The sequence below is a fragment of the Molossus molossus genome, unplaced genomic scaffold (assembly GCF_014108415.1).
Source record: "Molossus molossus isolate mMolMol1 unplaced genomic scaffold, mMolMol1.p scaffold_m16_p_1, whole genome shotgun sequence".
Lineage (NCBI taxonomy): Eukaryota > Metazoa > Chordata > Mammalia > Chiroptera > Molossidae > Molossus > Molossus molossus.
Genome location: NW_023425344.1, coordinates 14,060,028 through 14,074,685, shown reverse-complemented (window position 1 = coordinate 14,074,685; position 14,658 = coordinate 14,060,028). Strand labels below are relative to the sequence as shown.

The following is a 14,658-nucleotide window of genomic DNA, read 5'->3' as shown; positions in this document are numbered from 1 at the left end:
CCAGTCACTAAGGTCAAGTATTTTTCTTTAGTGGTGGTGGTGGTGGTGGTGTGTGTGTATGTGTAGGGGCCAGAAACTTATAACTACAATATGAAATACAGATGCAGTAATAAAAGTATTTACCAAATTTTTCCAGAGAAAGACCAAGCACGTGTCTTTCTGTTTGGGATATATAAGAAGAGTTCAGGTGGGTGGGTGATGGAAGAACTGTGCTTGGAGGATGAAGAAGTTAAGTAAAGAATCATTCACCCTCTGTTGTCTACATAGCCACAGACTAGGGTGCTACAAAAGCCTAAAAATGGTTTCTTTCATTTTACATTATTAGCCTGGCCATACAAATGCAACAATGCAATTCTGTGAGGACAAAATCCAGAGCAAGGACAGGAAGCACACACCGTCTTTTGAAAAGAGCCTTCGTTTTGTCTCGAGAGCTTAGACCCAGCTGATGAGCCCTTGCTGCCTACATCCCACCCTCTCGGGACAGGGGTCTGGTTTCCACACTGTGAGATGATATTGTGCAGCAAATTAAAACGCAGTGTCCTCGTTGGAGCATTTTTATGAAAGGAGTATATTATGGCTTTAGGTACCAAGAAATATTGGAAAAGACATTAAAAATAGAGAGCACTGACTTTCTGTTAGCCAAGAAATGAAAATTTGAAATCTAAAGATCTTTTTTTTGTTGTTAATCCTCACCCAAGGATGTTTTCCATTGATTTCTAGAGAGAGTGGAAGAGAGGGAGGGAAAGAGGTAGAGAGAAAGAGAGAGAGAGAACCATCGAGGTGAGAGAGTCACATTGATTTGTTGCCTCCCTCACAACCCTGACCAGGGCCGGGGATTGATCCTGAAACCCAGGTACAAGCCCTTGAGTGGAATCGAACCCATGCCCCTTCCTTTGGTCAACAGGCCGATGCTCTAACTGCTGAACCAAACTGGCCAGGGTGAAATCTAAAGATCTTAAAAAACAAAACTGAGTGGAAATGTGCACTTGGTTTAATCTAAAAGAATTACTGGATAATTTGATGGTCATATCAGAACTGACTTCTAAATCTGCAGGCTATTGAGTGTCACCTAGACAACAATTCAGGAGCAACTGTGTGAAAAACTCGAAGTGACTGTGTCAGCCAACTGGTTAAACCAGGATATGGGTGCAGTTGGCGTGGTGCAAGTGGCCGCCTGCCTGAATAGCAAACACCATCACCACACAGACAAACATCCATCTCCAGTGAAACACCGACTGTCAGCCTTGGGTGCTGCTAGGCTGTTCAGCATCAAACTGAATGTCAGGAATATGAGACACTACAAAGCACAAGCCCAGCGTACAGAACTCCAAGGACAGGTGTGCAGCTCGCTCTCTGTCTCACCAGCATCCCAACCAGGGGACTGGTAATATGCTCTGAGGGGCCTGAAAAATGAGTGTGCTACCCAAGCTTGGTCTCCGTTTCCAAATCTTTATTTCCATATGGCATTCATTTATCACTTTCTTTCCCGTGTGTTTAATATTCTGACACATTGCCTGATAAACCTGGATGCTAACAACCAGCAATGAGGCAGGATGAAGTTCTGATACTGTGCAGTGATGTGGTACCTGCAACAGGGGACTTGAGTTTGTAATGTTTTTCTCCCTCGGTAGATACTTGATACTAAAAGAGCTGTTACAGATATTTTATTTCAGCAAATTGCCCATATGTTTACCATCTAGTTATTTAAGCCTTGTTGAGCATCAGTGGCCAAGTGAACTGAAAAGAAGGTGTCTCTTTTATTGTTCTCTTTAGTAATTGTTACAGTGTGCCCCATTTATCTGTCTAGCTGGACTTGGGCTATAAATAGCTTTGTGAAATGATGGACAGTTTTCAAAGCTTGTTGGCATGGAATCAATACCTAGCAGCGGGGACCTTATGAATCCATGGCATTGTCCCTGGCAGGGTTACCATGGAAGCTCTGTCTCCTTACTTCTCGCCACCTTACTTCTCCTGCCCGGGCAGTATTCTTTGTGTACCTTTCATTAGAACGGATGCATTTTATTTGGTAATGGAAAGCTTCCTTGAGCGAGTTCTGTGAAGGTGTCAGACAGAATTCAACCAGCCATGCATATTCAGAAAAGACTGATGTGAAAATGCAAATGTTTCTCCTGGTTTAATTTCTTATTTGGGGGGGGGGGGGAAGGAGGGCCTCTCATCATGGAAGTAAGCTTCCTTTGACTGTAAAGAAATTATGTGTGATAATTCATCTTTACTGACACAAAATATGCAGTAGTTCTGAAAATAACCTTTTCTCCTGTGGATACAATAACCTGCTCTATATGCATTTATTCAGCGACTCTTTGGCATCTTTTAGCATTAGTGTCACCTATAACAGCTTCATGGTGGGCACAATCCACGGCCAAACAGGAATAATTACTGTGTCACCACTCTGTGCCTGGCCCTGTATGGAGATGAGGACACTCACCTCGTTCTCAAGGCATGGACAAATGAATTAGGGAGACAGGTACACATGAGAAAGGCAGACATGATCACAGGTAAAAGGGAAAATGATCTAACCAAACAGGCAAGTCTAACACAGAGTAAGCTTCATGGTGTAGGGTTGCAAGAAATGCTTTTACTAAGGAGAGGAAGAGCCAGAAACTTGGCGAGACTGGGGGGCTGGGGGACATCTAGGACACACTTCCCAGAGGAGGGTGTCCCTGAATGACGTTTGAAGGACAGGCAGTAACTGGCTAGCTTGATGAGGTGTAGGAAGGACAGATGGATGGCATTATGAAGAATAAGGATAGGAAAAGGCATGGATTACTGAGAGATTTGTCTGTTTGAGAAGCTGCAAATAGGCTGTCAGGACTGAAGAAATGCTTTGTAGGGCCTAGCATCCAAAGGTGGACATGGATCATGAAAGAACTTGTGTTCTGTCCTCAGATTCTGCTTTATTTTGGAGGTAGTGGTTGGAAAACATTTCTGCTTTAAGGAAACATCTCTCTTACACATCTCCATGTGGGGAAGAGTATACTAGTTTTAGCAGAAGTGTGTAAGTGGCAAAATTTTGGGTCATGCTACTATTTTGAATTCCATTTAACTGTTTCATCTGCAACAAAGGTTTCAAAAGAAGAAGAAAAATAAGCTCTACAATAATAACTTGGACAGAAAGCATAGCTGTACTTTTAGTGAGAATAAAATTTTTCCCTTGGGCTTAAGACAGGCTCAACTAGAAGCAAGAAGCCAAAGGACAGACTGGTTTCTGGATTAGACATCCAGGCTGATGTGTTTCTTGGTTGTTTTTTGTTTGTTTGGGGAATCTCTGCTTCCTCGGTAGGAGATAATGACTTGGCAGGCACCTTTTTCAACACGAGACTTCTTCACTCCCCTATGCTGCTGAATGGGCTAATAATAATTGCAGTTATTTAATACACAATAAAATGCACTCCACCGGACCTAAGTACTGACATACATTCCCCGTGTTCTCTTAACCAGCACACTGTGAGGGCACTGCTCGTCCCTAAGTCCACAGTTGAAGAAACCGAGGCTCAGAAAGGAGTGGTAAATGGTCCCAGATCGATGGGCCATCCTGAGAAGAGAGGACCTTGGTGTTTGAGCCGAGGCTGTTCTTACTTCAAAGACCTGATTCTTATTCCACTGTGGAGGCCTGGGCTTCCACAGACATGGCTGGGGGCAGGAATGGATCACCCTGTTAGACTCTGACTCAGGGTTGGACAGAATGTAAAAGAAAACAATCAACATAAAAAGCTACATTCTGTGGTCTCTATGACTAATGTACCTCCTGAAATGTCTGTTTTTGAAAAGTTGAGTGACCCATTTGCAAGGTTGGGAAATTTAAATCTGCATGAAGTTTTCACACACCCCTTAAATCAACACAGTAAGTACCCCCCCCCCATCCCATCCAAATCCTGTACCGCTTCTGCTGTGCGTGATGTTCAAGGCTACTTAAAGAACCTGAATGTGAAAGAAGCTGTATTTCTTCTGTCATCGGGGCACCTCACAATCCACAGAAACATGCTCTGGGCAAGTGGTTTTGCCTCGCTTACAAAAGGAAGACAGAATCAGACATGACGTCAGAGCCCACTAGACCTGCACTCTCCTCTCAAACCCTCCCAGGCTGCATCATGTCTGGGGTATCAGATGTCACCCCAATATCAACCTGGTTCCTGGGCAGTGTCAAATGGGCAACAATCTCATCCCTCATTTTATATAATATCCATTTATTACCCTCATATCAATAATGAAAAGGCCACCCACGGGTGAAAATACACTGTCATCTTTTTTTTTTAATTATTTATTTATTTTTTAATTTAAAAAAATTTTTTTATCCTCACTCGAGGACATTTTTGCATTTATCTTCAGATAGAGAGAGGGAGGAAAAGAGAGAGAGACATCAACGTGAGAGAGACACATCAAGTGGTTGCCATCCACATGACCCCAACCGGGGACAGGGACAAACTCAACCGAGGTACATGCCCTTAGCGGGAACCAAACCCAGGACTCTCTGGTCTCTGGGCTGATGCTCTAGCTGCTGAGCCAAACTAACCAGGGCTAATTATTTATTTTTTATTAATTAATTTAGATTTGTTACAGATGTTTCTCCTTCCCCCCCCAAGACACCCTCCTCCTGATCCCATCCCCCAACCCCTAGCATTGTTGTCTGTGTCCATTGGTTATGCATACGTGCATATGAGTTCTTTGGTTTATCTCATCCCTCCCCCCTGTCCCTCTCGTCTGAGGTTTATCAGTCTGAACCATACTCCTTTCTATGTCCCTGGGTCTATTTTGTTCATCAGCTTATTTTGTTCATTATATTCCACAAATAAAAACGATGGTTGGATGCCACAAAGTAGGTGGCAATGCCTTAACCATGTGTGTTGTTAGCCCGACAGCCTCTTCCATTCTTGTCAAGGGGAGTGCTGACCTTCTCTCCCTTCTAACAACACCTGTCATCATTTTTGGTGCATAGGTCGATGCTCAACCTGTGAGCCACACCGGCCAGGCACTGGCATCATTTTTTAAAACTATCTGTTGAGGACTCCTGCACAGACCACACAATTCACTCATCACTGCCGACATTTTGGTTTTTTTTTAAACCTGGAATGAAGCTTGTCTCTCACAGTTGGTCATGCTGGTCTGCATTAGCAAGCATTCCCTGCGTATTCTTTACATTCCTGTAGCCATCCTTTCTCACACATGACTTACATAATCCTCAAAATCACCCTGCAAGGTATTTGTATTAGAGTTCCATCTATATTAGTGCTAGTATTGGCTTTATTCTAAAAACAAGAACCATTCCTTCATAGACTTGCCTAGAGCTACACTGGGCCAAAGCCTGGCCCTGAACCTCAGTCATCAAGTCTTCTGTGATCTTGTATACCTTCATCTTCCTCCTGTGTCACACCGATACAAAGATAACACGACAGTGTGCAATGGGGGAAGAGTCGTTTCCCAAAGGAAAACCCAGTTCTGTTGCCAAAAGAAAAGAAAATAGATGCCAAACATACCTGTCCATCATGGAAATGCTCTCGGTTCCTCAGAACATTTTAATCGTCAGTTCTATCAAACTGGCTAATCTTTTTATCTCTAATCTCTAAATTTCCACCAAAAAATTCTTATATCACTCTTTTATACTCCAAGGATGTTCTCATAGACTTATTTGCCACTAGAAAACATGCCCTACAATATAATCTCTTCAATGAGCCATTTTATCCAACCATTAAAACCAATTAATGGAGAAATTATATTTAAATTACATTTTCTGCCCAATAATCTGATAGGTTGCATTCACTTAAATAAATTCTATCAACTCATTCATTCATAAATTCATTCAACCAAATGAAGTACATTTTAAGAAATTAAGTTTCATTTTTATCCAAGATTATGTCAACGTAGGAATAACATCTCTCTTGCAAACTTGATTGACATTGGTGTGTTCAATCCTTAAAATTTGGGGATATTCCATATTTTGAGAACTGAACACAAAGGCTCTGCCTGATAATTATCTAATTGTTTCTATGGTAGTCTCTTAATTTTTTTTTTTTTTTTTTTTTTGGTACGTGCCCTTAGCGGGAACCGAACCCGGGACTCTCTGGTCCGCAGGCCGACACTCCAACCACTGAGCCAAACCAGCCAGGGCAGTCTCTTAATTTTTGTTGCTCATATTCCTTGTAGTTCTTGATCAAAGAAGGCATTTTGTGAATTTACTAGATACCATTCAACACCCCCTTTGACAAAAATTCTTAATGTTGAGTTAAATCTATTATCAAAACCTAAATCAATTATTTTTCCACTTCTAGTTACAGATATTAGCTCAGTAGTCCCCCCCACCCCCAAGAGTAAGGCATTATGATTACAATTAAAAAAAACTACCTGCTGTGTGGTCCTCAATGCATGGAATAGAACTAAATGATATCCTTGGACAGTTTATATATGTACATTATTATTGGACTGGAAACCTCGAAAAATAACTCCCTGCTCAATTTGATTAGTTGAGCATATATTCACTTTAAAGAAAATACATTTTAAAATAAGATGAAGGAACACATAGGTAGCAATCGATTAGTGTGACAGGTGAAATAAGGATCTATTTATAATCTGAGTCTCTGGTAAACACAAAGACCCTTTCTGAAGTAGGCTAATGTGTAAGGCTATGTTCTTTCTGAATTCTGCAGTATGCCGATGCTAGCTGTCACATCCAGTTAACTCTCATTACAGAGAAATGACCATTAATAATACATTTTTTAAGCACTGAATTTAGTTCCTAGCCATCTGAATTCATAAAATATGAAAAGTTGGCAGCAGAAGGAAGATAGGCATTTTGTTTATTTTAAACGGCGCCTTATTTATTTATTTATTTTTTTAGTTTCAAGTGCTACTCATAAATATCCTTCCATTTCCAGAGCTTAAATGTCCTAATTATGGCATTTTAAGAGACCTCATATTATCTCAAAGTTTAGTCTAGATGAATCCTGTCATCTGACTTGGCATTTTTAATTATTCATTTGTATATGAGCGATCAATATTTAGATTTATATAATGTAATCAGCCTCCTGAAATCATAGTGCTTTCAATCATGTTTCCTTTTATTACAGCCATAAACCTGGGGACAATTTCTCACAACTCTCCCGGCTCCCAAGATACTACATATAATAATAGCTAACACTTCATAAGAATTTACTGTCTGCAAGGCGCAAAATTAATACCTTATGTATATTATATAATTTAATTATCTTGATGAGGGAGGTACTATTATTACCCCTATTTTTTATCGGGAGTGATTAGATAAAAGGAAGTCAGGTACCATGACCAAAGTTATAGAAATAGTATGTAGCGGAGTCAGGACCGGTAAGCTGAGTCATTCCAGAGCCTTTTAGATATAATTCTCATTTTCCAGGCTTTCCCAGAGGTATTTGACAGACGGACTTCTTATCTACTGGTTTCCCACATGCCAAACTCATTCTCTCTCCGGATCATCACTGTTGTTGATATTCTTGCTTAGAATATTTTCTCCTTCTTGCCTGGCCATGTGGCTCAGTGGACTGAGCATTGCCCCGGGGACTGAGAGGTACCGATTCGATTCTGAGTCAGGGCACAGGCCTGGGTTGCAGGCTCGATCCCTAGTAGGGGGCATGCGGGAGGCAAGCCCATCCATGTTCTCTCTCATCAATATTTCTCTCTCTCTCCCTTCCTCTCTCTCTGAAAAAGCAGTAAAAACATTAAAAAAATAGAATGTTCTCTCCTTCTTATGCTCTCATTTATTCAAATCCCACCAAGGCCTCAGCTCAGCAGACCTCTCACCCTCCCGATGAAGCTCATTGGAACGTTTCATTCCTGTGCCTAAAGCCCTTTGAAGACCTCATTTCCAAGAGGACGAGCCCAAGCCCTGGGCCTGGCATGGAGGAGCCTTCCTGCCCGGGTCCCCGCAGAGTCGAGCACAACCTCTGGCTGAGGCCTCTGCGCTTTGCTCACGCTCCCCACGGGCCGCATGCGCCTTGCACCCAGTCTCACCCCTGCCCTGCCTATTCGTAAGAATATGACTCTTGAATTCCCCTTTTCCCCTGCATCACCTTTCTCCCTCCTTTCTCCCCTCCACTTTAATGTTCAATTGGAAAAAGTTTTCTTAACCTCACGAGATGGCCCCGTTTCCTTCTGTCCTCTGAAAAGTTACCTGAGCGCTTAGTCTCTAGTTTTTCTTCCCGTCTTTCTCTTGAGTTCTCTCTGACCAGGGCTTGGCTCAGATAAGTCTCCTCCAAATGATCCTGCCAAGGTCGCCAATGGCCTCCATGTCGCTTAATCGAAGGACCTTCCTTCTGCTCCCCAGTTAGGTCTGCCTTCCTTCCTTCTTGGGGCTCTGAGGATTCTGTCTCCTCTACGGGGTGGAGGTCTGCCCTGGCCATCTCCAACGTGCACCCGCTCCCTTCAGAGCTCATTCTCACATCAGCTGCTTGGCTGGGCCTTCCCGGACTTCCTATTTAAAATCCGAAAAAAGCCCTGGCCGGTTTGGCTCAGCGGTTGGAGTGTAGGCCCGCGGACCGGAGAGACCCAAGTTCGGTTCCCGCTAAGGGCATGTATCTTGGTGGCAGTTTGTCCCCAGCCTCAGTTGGGGTCATGTGGGTGGTGACCCCTTGATGTGTCTCTCTCATGTCAATGTTTCTCTCTCTCTTTTTCCCTCTCTCCCTCCCGCTCTGTGTGAAGATAAATGCAAAAATGTCCTCGAGTGAGGGTTAAAAATAAATAAATAAAATAAAATAAAATCAGAAAATGTCCCATCTCTCAACACACCCGGACCTCTTTCCTGCTTCATTTTGCTCATTAGAACTGAGACTTAGAGGTTCCATATTTTACTGAATGATTTTATATTTCACTTTCAAAGGATTTCTTACTTTACCTGAATGTGTGTGTACTTATTTTATTTTGGGTGTCTTTTCTCCAAAAAATAGATAAGGTCTACATGAACGGGAATTTCAGTCTGTGGTTTGTACTACCCCACCCCACCCCAATACCACCAGTATTTTAAATAAATAAATAAATAAACCAACCAACCAAAACCAACCCTGCCCTGGCCGGTGTAGTTGGTTGGGCACCATCCAGAGTACCAAAAGGTTATCAGTTCAATTCCCGGTCAGAGCTCACACCGGCCAGGTTGCGGGCTACATGCCTGGTAGGAGGTATGTAGATGGCAGTGATCGATGTTCAGCTCTCACATCGATGTTTCTCTCTCTCTCTCCCTTCCTCTTTCTCTAAATACCTAGCACATAGTGGATCCCCCAATCAACAGGCCGTGCATACTGAATCACCCAATGTTGTGGCTTGGGTGCCACCTGCTTTAATTTCCTCTTGTCATTTTTCTTGCTGCTTCCTGTGTCCTGAGTACCCTTCACAGCCCGTCTGCTCAGTAATGCCTGGTCGTCTTTTAAGACTCTGCTTAGAGCTGCCTTGTTCATTTCTCACATGAGGGAAAACTGAGGTTAAGGTCTCAGCTCTTAGCTCTTAGGGGCCTGGTGCACTTTAAATGAGACAGCGAGTAGGGAGCAGGCCTAAGGGCTTAGCTTGGTGCTTGATGCATTGGAAAATGTCAGCAAGTTATTATCATTTTATTTACTGCTCTTCTATTCCTGAATCTGATAGAATGAACCATTCCACGTTTATCACACTCATGCTGTGTCCCCACTAGACAATGGGAGCTCCCGGATGGTGAGAAATATATCCTGTTCTTCTTTCTATCTTCAGAACAAAACTAAGCACCTGACATGCAAAAGCCTGAAAGGCAATATTACGGCCATTATTTATTGAGTTTAATTTTGTACCAGATACTGTGATTAGACATCTACAAGCATCATGCCATTTAATTATCTCAGCATTGCCATTAAATGATACCTTTTTAAAAATCATGCTTAAGGAGACTCAATCACATTACCTTACTTCCTTCGGATCAAAAAATTTGTAAGCTGTACAACTGAAACTAGTATAGAAGTCTGCCTACATCACTTTACTATAACCAGAAAAGATGGGTGAGTGAATGAATGGACAGATGGGTGGGAAGAAGGACAGATGGATAGATGAAGACAGTTCGTGGCCATGTCTCTCTGTTCTCTCTTCATACTCTCTCACCTGCATAATCTGGAGCCCATGTATGCTGTGCTACAATGTTTCCGCAATTGATGGTGCAGAAACTAGAATTACTGTGTCAGTGTTTGCTTTTCAATTTAACACTCCAGGGTAAGAATCCTTGTTAAATTGATGTTATAAGGGGCTTCTTTCTGCTTTACCAAAGATTGTTGTCTATTTAGGAAGGTATAAGCAGTGAAGTACTCTAAGTAAATACACAGGTTCTAGAACCAGAGAGTCTGAGTCTGTTTAGCCACAGCACTGACTGCCTGTGCAACCTTGGACGAATTATGTGACTTCGCTGGGCCTTAGTTATCACAACTGCAAAGTGAAAATATTATTTGAATAAAAATTGGATTTAGTATAAATGGTTGAAGTAATGCATTAAATTGTTTAGAATAGGACCTGACACAGAGTATGTACCAAATATATTCTTGTTATTTTTCTTTTGACTATGTTTCTCTTATGCACATGTATTAGACATGTGTTACTTCATCACAAATGATCTTCGATGTTACTAGTAGAATATGCTTAAATCACAAATTTGAGCTTTGTTCTTATGCATAGTTTAGTCAATACTACGGTCATTGTAACTAACCATATCTTTTCCTTAGTGAAAGCTTCTTAAATTCTAGCCACTCCAATAAGTCTCTTAAATATTGTTTCCATGCATGACACCAACCTCAGCAGACATCAAAGTGCATTTTATAGATTACGATACTGATGGTGAGGGAGCCTGGTTTCAAACTCATATACTTCTGAATCCAAATCTGGCCTTCCTTCCACAACCCCAAGCTGACCTGTTTGAAATGGCATTTTTATCTCAGCCCAGCAGGAGGTGTTGACAGTTAAAAATATGTGTGCTTTATTTCATAATCTGCCAGTTACACACAACAGTGCCAAGCCTGCGTGTATAGGGAGTCTTTAGGGAATTGCTTGCCTTTTTGCTACCTTGGATCAAACGCTGCAGACATGGAAAGATGTCAGATTGTGAACACTCCCGGTGGACTCTATGTTTACAAGCTAGTAACAGCCTTGATTTTGCATATATAAACTTAAAAATTCCCTGACAGGTAAAATGTAGCCCGGTGTTTTCTTTTCATAGGAAATTCTACACAGATGCACTTGTGCTACGGCAAGCTCACCGTAGCACCTTGGATTTCCATCGTGGGTCTGGTTTTTGACAGAGCTACGCTGTTTGGGAAAAAAGCTTATCAAAAATTTTTACAATGATAAATATTCTTCAAGTTTTAAAATGCTTCCAAGTATAAACTGTGTGACTTTGCCAGGAATGAACACCCTGGCCCAGGCTTGGTTTTGATCACCGCCACCTTTGGAAGTCTTGAAAGGCAATAAGTATGTCCAATTTTGCAGGATCTCTACCATGCAGAACAGTGTTTGGCTAAGGCCTTGATAAAGAGCATGAAATAGAGTTAGGCAGATACACAAAGTAGGAAAATAAAATAAGGTAGGATAGGATAGAGTGGGGACAGAAGATACTAGAAGGACAAAACAGGCACAAGAAATTAGGTGGTGAACCTGCTTTCCCAGTTCACTTTAGGGCAATGTGGCCAAAGGTAAGACGTTTTCTGTTTGAGGTATGATTGCGATACATTAAACTCTCTTCTCCTCTCCTCTCCTCTCCTCCCCTCTCCTCTCCTCCCCTCTCCTCTCCTCTCCTCTCCTCTCCTCTCCTCACCTTTCCCCTCCCCTCTCCTCCCCTTTCCCTTCCCCTCCCCTCTCCCCTCCCTTTTCCCCTCCCCCCTTTCTTTCTCCTTCTCTCTCTCTCTCTCTCTCTCTCTCTCTCTCTCTCTCTCATTGTTTTAGTCTGTTTTACTGGGTAAAGACCAGAGACCGTGGGGTCAGATAGATTTTTTCCCCTCCTATCCCTAGTGTTAAGGCATAGAGATACTGGAGGGTGACAGGGCCTTCTCCTCAGCCTTAGGACAGAAGCTGCCTTTACCAGATCAGGTGAGCTTGTGTGGCATGCCTGTGCCCGCATGCTTGACCTGGCCTGCACCAGCCCCTGGTGCTCCTTCGAACTCAGCACTCTGCCTCTCCTACCTGGCAGTGGTCCTGATGCACCAAACCAAGAATCTTGAGCTCTCAAAACTCAGAAATTGCATTCTTGTTTCCTCTCTGGCTTTGCTATTTTTTCTGTGGACCAGACTACAGGGCAGAGTTCCCTATGAGGGAGACACTATGGCATTGCTAGAATGGCTGCAAATTTGGGAGGATTCATAACACCTGCATTGCAATGTAGCTTACTTGCAGGTTGTGGGCTAGTCTTTTAAAATGATTAAAAACGGGGAACTCCTTTTCCACCAACTCCACCGTATACAGATGGTCTCTGACTTATGATAGTTTAACTTACAACTTCTGTCTTCTCAATGATGTGGAAATGATACTCATTCAGTAGAAACCTTAATTCACATTCTGGGCTATTTACAATGATAGAGCTAGTCTCTTGATATGCTGGACAGCTGCAGTGAGCTTTAGCTCCCAGTTGACCTCAGGGTCATCAGGGTAAAGAAGACTCTCTGGTGTCTTCATTATGTTCCATAATTTTGCCCAGCTGTAGGCTAATATAAGGGCTCTGAGCATGTTTAAGGTAGGCCAGGCTAAGCTATGAGGTTTGGTAGATTAGGTGTATTAAATGCATTTTTGATTTGTGATATTTTTGATTTATGATGACGTTATCAGGAGGTAACCCCATCACAAGTGGAGGAGCATCTGTAATAGTTGCTTCTTTGCTACTCCTGGGTTAGCTTGATGAGCTTAACATTTTCACCAACAGCATTCAAGTCTTATATAGTTGAGGGTGCATTTTGTCATTAAGAGAAAGAGTGACTGCATTTGAAGATGTGTGGAAAATGCGGTTCCTAGACCTCAAATCAAATGCTTAAATCAAAAGAATGTCTATTTATGATAGGATTTCAAGCAACCTTTAAGAACATAACCATGGTTATATATTTTATGACAATCATCTGATTTATAACCTAGGCTTAGTCAAAGTCATCAAATATAAAAGATAATAGTAAAATACTCTGCATAAAATTAACATTTGTAATGTCAGATATTTCAGAATATGAGTATTCTTTTTAAAATATTTTTTCTTTATTAATTTTAGAGAGAGAGGAAGGGAGAGAGAGAGATGGAAACATCGATGAGAAAGAACATTGGTTGGCCGCATCCTGCATGCCCCACACTGGGGATTGGGCCCATAACCTGGGCATGTGCCTTGACTGGGAATCAAACCAGTGACCTCTGGTGCATGGGTCGATGCTTAAGAATATGAGTATGCTTAAGCTTGGATAATGGCTATGAGCTAGTTAAAACCGAGGTATAAATGATTTCTTAATGGGCACAAATACATCATTCAGATCTCAGGCTGCAAATGATTGCTAATCTGAATAATTTCCATTCTGAAAATATTTTTAGAAAATGTTCTTTGCCATGGCTAATAGCAACAGAAACAGAATAAGTAGCTATTGGGTGAGAAAATAAAATAGAGGAAGAAATTGCAGGTGGTTTCAAATCAATCGCACCTAAATATAATAGAAAAAATACAAGCTTTAAGTATTGAAAGCAGGTTTGAATTTTTAAAATATAATCTGGAAAATAAAAACAGTATTTACCTGCATATTTGAACGTTAGAGATACGTAGTCATGAGAGTCTTGGTCCGGAAACACTTTAGTCTTGTTGTTCGCCATGAAATCCAAATGCTTAGAAGAAAATGCCTTTCTCTTGGTACAAGAAGAAAATGCCTTTCCCTTCCATCCTGGTGCTCCTGCCAAATGGGCCACATCCCACAATTCCCCACCTTCTTGCCTTTCTCTCCATTTACTTGCAATGTCCTCTCCCGGCTGTGTCATTCCAAAGTTTGTGTCTCTTCATGATTCACTAGCTTATATAGTTCTCGAGATTCTTCTGCGCTTTCTCTGATGTGTACACTTCCCATAACGTAAATGTATTTGCTTGCTGTTGATGTATTAATTCATTTCTATAATATAAAATACATGTCATACTGTACAAATGTACTTTATACTGAGGGACTCTCTTAATTAAGATCCATTTTGTGTTTGCTTTGGCAACGTATATACCAAGCTGCTTCTGTCTACAACCTGTGGATTGCATGTTCTTTCATCCAACACATATAATTGATGTCTCCTATATATGAGTGCTCTGCCCAAACCTCTTTTCTCAGCACAAAGTCTACACACCACTATTATAACTCTCATCACATTCTATAATAGTGTTCTGCCTTCCATAAAGTCCTAATACATCCCACTTGGCAGAAACCAGGCCATCCGGTATTAAACTCTCAGCACCTAGCAATCAAGAGGCTCTCAATAAATGTCTGTTCAACAAACATTTGTGGTTGGATGCATTGACAGGTGGAAGGATTTATGACTTCAGGAATTTTTAAAACCATAACATGGTTGCTGTGGGCATAATGTGTTTGGAGGCAAAAAGATCAGTTGAGGGTATAATACTTAAATTAATGTTACTTAAATGAAGTATGAATGAGAATTGCAAAAGGAGGCTCATTAAGATGTGGA

General features: G+C 41.7%; 1 protein-coding gene and 1 non-coding gene across 2 annotated transcripts in view; one reads left to right on the top strand and one right to left on the bottom strand.

Annotated features, from left to right (window-relative positions):
- Positions 1 to 14,658, top strand: part of KCNIP4 (potassium voltage-gated channel interacting protein 4) — a 767,671-nt gene that overhangs the window by 266,516 nt on the left and 486,497 nt on the right. The window lies entirely within an intron of this gene.
- On the bottom strand, positions 4,809 to 4,931 carry LOC118622655. Its single transcript, XR_004958104.1, has one exon. It is a non-coding gene; the product is annotated as a U6atac minor spliceosomal RNA (small nuclear RNA).